General features: G+C 33.6%; 1 long non-coding RNA gene across 6 annotated transcripts; it reads right to left on the bottom strand.

The window, feature by feature from the left end:
• Positions 1-2,508: 2,508 nt before the first annotated feature.
• On the bottom strand, positions 2,509-6,102 carry LOC141676523 (uncharacterized). Of its 6 annotated transcripts, none has more exons than XR_012557057.1 (8): positions 5,915-6,102; positions 5,323-5,475; positions 5,097-5,191; positions 4,440-4,511; positions 3,810-3,870; positions 3,523-3,593; positions 2,954-3,043; positions 2,509-2,844 (listed from the first exon to the last, which is right to left on the bottom strand). It is a non-coding gene; the product is annotated as an uncharacterized LOC141676523 (long non-coding RNA). The 6 variants fall into 6 exon arrangements; XR_012557059.1 differs by having other exon boundaries at positions 5,323-5,426; XR_012557058.1 differs by having other exon boundaries at positions 5,323-5,404.
• Between the last annotated feature and the right edge of the window lie 1,139 nt (positions 6,103-7,241).

Raw genomic sequence — 7,241 nt, 5'->3', positions numbered from 1 at the left:
CAGAATCCATCAAAACTTTTACTTCTATTGAGTTTATAACAAGCATACCTGCTACCACGTCCACATCTTGCACCGCATCTTTCATTGACATGTTAAAGGTCCTAGCTCTGGGTTGAGCTGATGGTGCTGGGAGAGACGGCGGTCCAGCAATTCTGAGAACATTAGCCTTCTGCACAGGCTCCTTGCAATTTCTAGCCATATGGCCTACCTTGCCACACTTGAAACAAGCCAAATCAGGCTTCCTTATTTCATTTGAACATTACGAAGAATAATGCCCCTTCTGGTTGCACTTAAAACATGTTATATCCAGCTTATTACACCTCCCCGGGTGTCTCTTTCCACAGTTCCAGCATTCTTGCATCTGGGGTCTGCTTTCCTTTCCCGATTGTCCAGCTTTCTGGAAACGGTTCTTCTGAGCTCCATTCCCGGGTCTAAACCTCTGGAACTTTTTGTTCTGACCTCCACCATTCTTCCCAAACTTTCCTCTGAACTTTGAACTTCCTTGCACTTGCTCAGAGCTTTCAAACTTTCTATTTCTTCCTTCATTTTCCCTTCGAGCAGCTTCCTGCTCACCTTCCACTATCATTGCCTTCTAAACCAAAGCAGCATAGTTCTTGATCTCCAACATCGCTATTTGACTCCTAATCCACGGCTTAAGTCCCTGCTGGAACCTCTTAGCCTTCTTTACTTCAGTATTCACGTACTCTGGCACGAACCTTGACAATTCTGAAAACTTCACCTCATATTCTGCTACCGACATTTCCTCATGTCTAAGATACAAAAATTTCATCTCCAACTGATCTTGGATATAACTTGGCAAATATTTTTCAAGAAACATCTCAGTGAACTTCTCCCAAGATAAGTCTTTGCCTTCCAACAACGCCTTAGAAGACTCCCACCAGAAACTTGCTTCATCCCTCAAATAATAACTTGCGTACCGAGCTTTCTTATCGTCCTTAACTTCGGCTAGCTCAAAGGCTTTTTCCATCTCTCTCAACCACGACTGTGCGTTAATCGGATCTGGCAAACCTAAGAACTCTGGAGGATGAACAGATTGAAAGTGCTTGAAATTTCCAACTTTTGGGGCCACAGGTTGTTGCAAAAGCTGAGCAAGTCTGCTCATCAAAGTGGTTTCTGGGTTTATTTCTGGGTCTTGGGTGGGAATTTCTTCTTCTTGGTGATCTGATGAGTTGGCCATTTCTTACAAACCTGATTGAGCAACTATTTAGCAATACGATAGCATGGCATATATATAACAACAATTTTTTTTTTGAAATCTCTTTTGTGGGTTTTAAGTTTTACCCAATTTGCACATGCAATCCTATTACTACATAATTCTCATATCAGTGTTGTTTTATCATGGCACGGAATAGGGTTTTACGATCTTTAGACATGGTTGTACGAAAACATAGTTGTATTTAAAACATGGCATTGAGAACAGTTTATAAGATAAACAAGGTGCACAAAGGAAAGCAAGATAATAGATTTATTTAAATCACGGGTTACATAGGAAATATTCTGGATTTTAAGGTTCTGAAACAAGGTACAATAAATAGCAGGGTTAAACAGAGGAAAAACTGGAAAACATCCCCCTAACTACCCCTAACTTTCAACTACTACTACTACTACACTGGTCTGAAATACAACAAGATAAATGAAAAAGGGATCCCGGCATCTGACCAAGTATCCCAAAGCCTACCGGCGCTGAAAATAACAACAACAATCTATGGGCTCAACCAACAGTCCCGTCTAATCATCTAGGATCTCTCTCAACACAACCAACATCCAGCGAATGATCTTATGCAGCCTCCGGGCCTCAGCATCAGCATCACTAGTGGATGGTCCCTCATCCAATCCCTTCCTGGCAACCTGCTCCACCATCTTCACTCGAACTCGCCACTCATCATCCATAACATGTTAAACATATCATGAGCTATGTTTTTTGTCACAAAAATATCGATTTTAGTGATAAACACTGATGTCTATGTGATGATTTTTTATAAAAAATGCTATAACAAAATTATTTAATAACTAAATTACACCTATTAAAACATATTAAACATATATTGAGCTATGTTTTTTGTCACAAAAACATCGATAATTTTGACAGAGGTGATGTAAAATGACATATTAAACATATGTTTCTTTAATGAAAGGTGATGTCTAATTTAGCGTATAGACATCAGTATTTTCTAAAATGAAGTGATGTCTATGTATCATTTAGACTTGAACTTGTTAGTCTTTAACATCAGTTGTTTGTCTGAAACTGATGTACATTGTGTTTTTTGACATCTATTTTATTTGGTTAAAAGTGATGTTTATAATGTTACTTGACATCAGTTTTATCTTAAACAAAGTGATTTTTATGTTTCATTTAGACTTGAACCTGAATTTCTTTGACATCAGTTTTTTACCTTAAAGTGATGTACATTATCTTTTTTGACATCAGCTTTTCTTAATTGAAAGTGATGTATAAGAAGTTTATAAACCAAATTGTGTAGAGTTTTACATCACTAATTGTGTAATTGTTGTCTGAGAACGTCAACAAAAATAGTCAAACATATGATCTAAAATCTAAACTATTACATTCTCCAGAAAAGACATTCAGTCTAATGAAAATTGTAAGATAATTTTTTCACTATCCTGTTTTGAACACTCTTCAAAATATGAGATGCAAATACTCTCTACAGAAGACAGCAAAGGCCCATATAAGTTCCCATTATTTAGATATCTCAACAACTGCAAAGGATAAGATGAGCAAGCCGCTTTATCCCAAGCAAGCAAGTACGATCCCTTACTTACTAGAAATATGCCATGTGCACGATCAAATCAGCCACACGGGTGCTGCATTAACCACCCAAAAAGACATATGTAAAAGAATTTAACAGTCAACTTTGCTCATAAGAGAAACAACTGAACCACAAATCACAATTAGATGAGAACAATTGTTTACCTGTATCCCCATTCATTGTCATACCATGAAACAAGCTTGACAAAGTTATCATTTAGAGCAATTCCTGCTTTGGCATCAAAGATGCTTGACCTGAAAAATTTAAATTCGACCAGAAATAAAAATTATTATATACAATTATTCCCAAAATTCCCTTGAGCTTTCCCTCAGACTCTTCCCTGATACAGCATAACAATTATTATATAAGAAAGAGATTGACGTGGAGATGTTGATTATTAGATGGGTGCATGGCAAATGCACATATAATTAGTACATATATACCACTTACGAAATGTGTGGTGGAACACAAGTATAACTTTCCTGGATAAAGAATAAAAGAAAATTTCAAGAGAATTTATTAATCTAATAATTGTGCTCTAGCCTCTCGGTGCTTCTGCGCTTGCAGTAATGGAGTTCACAAGCAAAAAGCTTCTGGCCATTGGCTTTATTATTATATAAAACTTAAAGTTCGGTGCACACTGGTGATTTTCTAGAAGTTACTGCCTTTGTAATCAGATATACATATGCTACTATATAAATACAGTATATATGAGTGGAGCATAGATGTTTACCTCTATAATTTGGATTAACTAAAGCTTCATATATCAGGCTTACTAGGTCGTCCACATGGATCCATGAAAACCTACACCATAATAACAACAATGAAAGGTTAGGGCCTAGGGGAATTGTGGGCTAAACATGCACCTTGAAAAAGCTCAGTTCTACAGTACATATACGTGCTTGCTAGAGTTGACAAAATAATGAAATAAACTTCAAATGAAATGTTTATGTTTTACATTGACCTCAATGTAATATAAGTTATGCAGATGTTACAAAGGAAAACCACGGTTAAACGTACCACTGCTTTCTAGACCCCAAAGGTCCACCGGCAAACACCATGAAAATGGGGATCATTTTAGCTGCAAAGATCCAAGAGATATTTATAGCAAAACAAAGTAATGAAATGAGAACAATTGAATACAATATTTAGTTCTTTTCTGATGCTAAACAACTATAAAACACCATTCTTGGATATGATGAGCAGATTGTGAAGAATAAAGATGACCATGTAAAAGAAACTTAAGAAGATTAGAAGAACATTACATAAGTTTGCCCACATATTGTTAGAATAAAGATGAACACGTAAAAGAAATTTTAAAGAAGAACATTGACAGCTAATTGATGTGAAAAATTCAATGCAAAATCATGTGATAGGTACATGCCCAGCTTGGTGGACAACTTATTTAAATATACCATATTGTACTACACCCAACATAACTTCACCTCAGCCCATGCTTAAAAAGTTGCAGAGTAGCAAGGTAGAATATTGTTAAAGAGACTTAAAACACGAAACACTGTTTTTATCATGCAGAGAAATCAAGCACCTGTATTTAGTGTGTATTTATTAAAGCAGAGTAAACACTCAAAATACAAAGTATAGTATATTATAAATCTCATGACCATCTCATTTACTTATATATTTAATTACCTGTACTTCCAGGAGTCCTAAAAAGCAGGGTTTGTCAAATAGATGAGCCAACAGCAAATGTTTTGGATCACCCTGCAAAGAGCAAGGAAAAAAGCAATGTTGAAGCATATGTTAAGGTGTATTTGACAAACTTGATGTCTAGGAAATTACTCTGTTAAATTTAAAGGAGGAAGAACGAACGTAGAAAAATACAGAAATAGCTTGAAATTTTACTAGTGTGCTACTTGGCTTGATTCATATTAGTGCATGAAAAGATTCACTAATACATTTAGCACATTCATCGAAACTTCTACAATTTAACAGAAGCTAATGCACCTAAAAAGATTTATCAGGAAACAGGACTGGACTATAGAACAAGGTTTGTCCAAACTTCGACAAGTCAATTAGAGGTATGTATGAACAGAATTAGAGTTTACATATAGTTACGCTATACAGGTTGTAAAGAACATCATTCATGTCGCCTGTTTCTTCGTTCAATGATCAAAAATGTTCTTCAATACTGTACTTCAATATCACGATTATAGACATATTGAGCCATCCATGTTACCATTTATAAAGCTCGAGTATTTTTACAAAATAAATACTGATCCAAGAGTCCTGCCATTATCTATAAGGAAATCAACAAAATAAGACTGAAGCTTAACAATTGTACTATACTTCTACGGAAAATGGGTGATTTTACGACATCTTCTCTTTAAGAGTGTCATTGTGAGTGTTGCTCCACATTTGTGCTGAAGCACTCAAGTAATGTCCTGTATCATTAAAGATAAACGTTCGACGTAAGATTACACTCATACGGTATTATGTAATTCATCTTTAGAAGTGCAGGCAATTAAAAATAGTAATGGCAAGAACAAGAAGATAAAGCCATGTGACAACTTACAATAACTCTATAGTAACACTGTCATGAGCCTCTCGTACCCGGGCAGAGCGCGCATATAAACAACTTAATTTCGATAACTTGTCTATAAAATAAAGGAGATAAATCTATAACAAGCACCAAGCACCAAATCAAAACATTTAAACCAAATCATATCTGTAATAAAATAATAGATCAGCATTTATAAAGAGCAAAATTAGATAAACAACACTAAATCAAATCATAAATCACAACTAAAGCAAAAAAATGAGGATTAAAGTTAAAAAAGACCATCTAATTAGTAGATATGTAAGGATCGTTAACTTTACATAATTTACAAAAAAAAACAAAAACAAACAAAAATACAAATGAACAACTAAAAACACCCAAATTACCTAAAGCTTTAAATCTTTTTCTCAGATTAGGTCTTGTATACAACAAGAAGAAAAGTATTGGCAACAAGTTTAGACACTAAATTAATAAAAAAAATAAGGGTTTCGAATTAGAAAAAACCCCAATTTACCAAATTAGGGTTTTGAATTCAAAAATCCTCAACTTTTAAAACTTGTCTTCATGCAGAGAAGACTAGTTCGATTCAAGTAGATACAACACTTACCGAAGTAGAGAGGTTAACTGAAAGAGGCTTAACGGAGAGATTGAGAGCGGAGAGAGGTTCAGAGAGAGAGAGGAGTTCCAGAGACAAGTTCGAGAGAGAGAGGTTCGAGAGAGTTCAGAGAGATTGTGAGGGGAGAGTGGCTCGATCGAGAGAGAGGTGAGAGAGAGGGGGGGGGTTCGAGAGAGATAGAATAGATTTCTGTTTTTTAGTTTTTAGTTTTGATTTTTTAGTTTTTAGTTTTTGTTTTGATTTTGTGTTGAAGATTGATTCGGGGGAACCAAAATTTGGTTAAGGGGGGAGAATTTTGGGATTTTGGGGGGGAATTTAGAATTAAAACTAAATGAAAATTTGACTAAGGAGGGAAAGAAAAGGTGGACGCGAAATTATTTTTTTCGGTGAATTTTAGACATCGGTTTAATTATAACCGATGTCTACAAAGAACAAAGACGTCACAAAAACACGGGGTGATGTCAATACTTCTTTTAACATCAGTGGCAAAGTTAACCGATGTCTAATGTGTGATGTCTATTGACATTATTCTTGTAGTGTTATAATTAAAATTGTCATAATAAATGTGATTCAGGATTGTGTTTAATTAACATTTTAAGGAATTTATTTGAATTTTTTTAATTACATTTAATTTATATTTTTTAAAATACCTTAAAATTAAATGGTGTTAGATAAAGATCTAAAAGAATATTTTATAATACAAACAATTAGGATTGTAAAATAATCATAATATAGTTTTGATATTCTTTTAAAATTATAAAAGATATCATTAAAATCTATGTACTAGTATTAAAAGATTGTGAGATTTTATTATTTAATAAAATGTAAATTTTGGTAAATTTCTTGTTTATTTTAAATAATTTGATACACAACTCTATGTGCCCCATATTTTGAATAATTTTTCAAAAACTCTACTTTAAATCATAGAAGTTTGGCAGAAATTTTATGAACTTTTTTTAAAAAAATTACAATAATTTTTATTACCTCTAAATATATATATTTACAAATTGAGATGAGATTATGCATATTTGTTTGACTATGTCTTGATTATCTTACCATGTAAATTACTTCACTTATTGATTCTCTATTCAATTTATGAAAATGGCATACCGGCAATCTATTACTTTTTTAGAGAAAGACGCATTTAAGATATAAAAAATAATTACAATCCAAACAATTTATAACTTTATTATGATAGTAAGTAATATGTAAGAACTGCTCATATATGATAATAATATAAAAAAATTACAAATTATATTATGTATTATAATCAAGAAGCAATTTCTTTGCTTAAAATGACATTAAGAATAAAAACTTG

This window comes from Apium graveolens, chromosome 8, assembly GCF_009905375.1.
Source record: "Apium graveolens cultivar Ventura chromosome 8, ASM990537v1, whole genome shotgun sequence".
Lineage (NCBI taxonomy): Eukaryota > Viridiplantae > Streptophyta > Magnoliopsida > Apiales > Apiaceae > Apium > Apium graveolens.
Note: the sequence above shows the minus strand (reverse complement) of the source record. Positions and strands in the feature narration are given on the sequence as shown.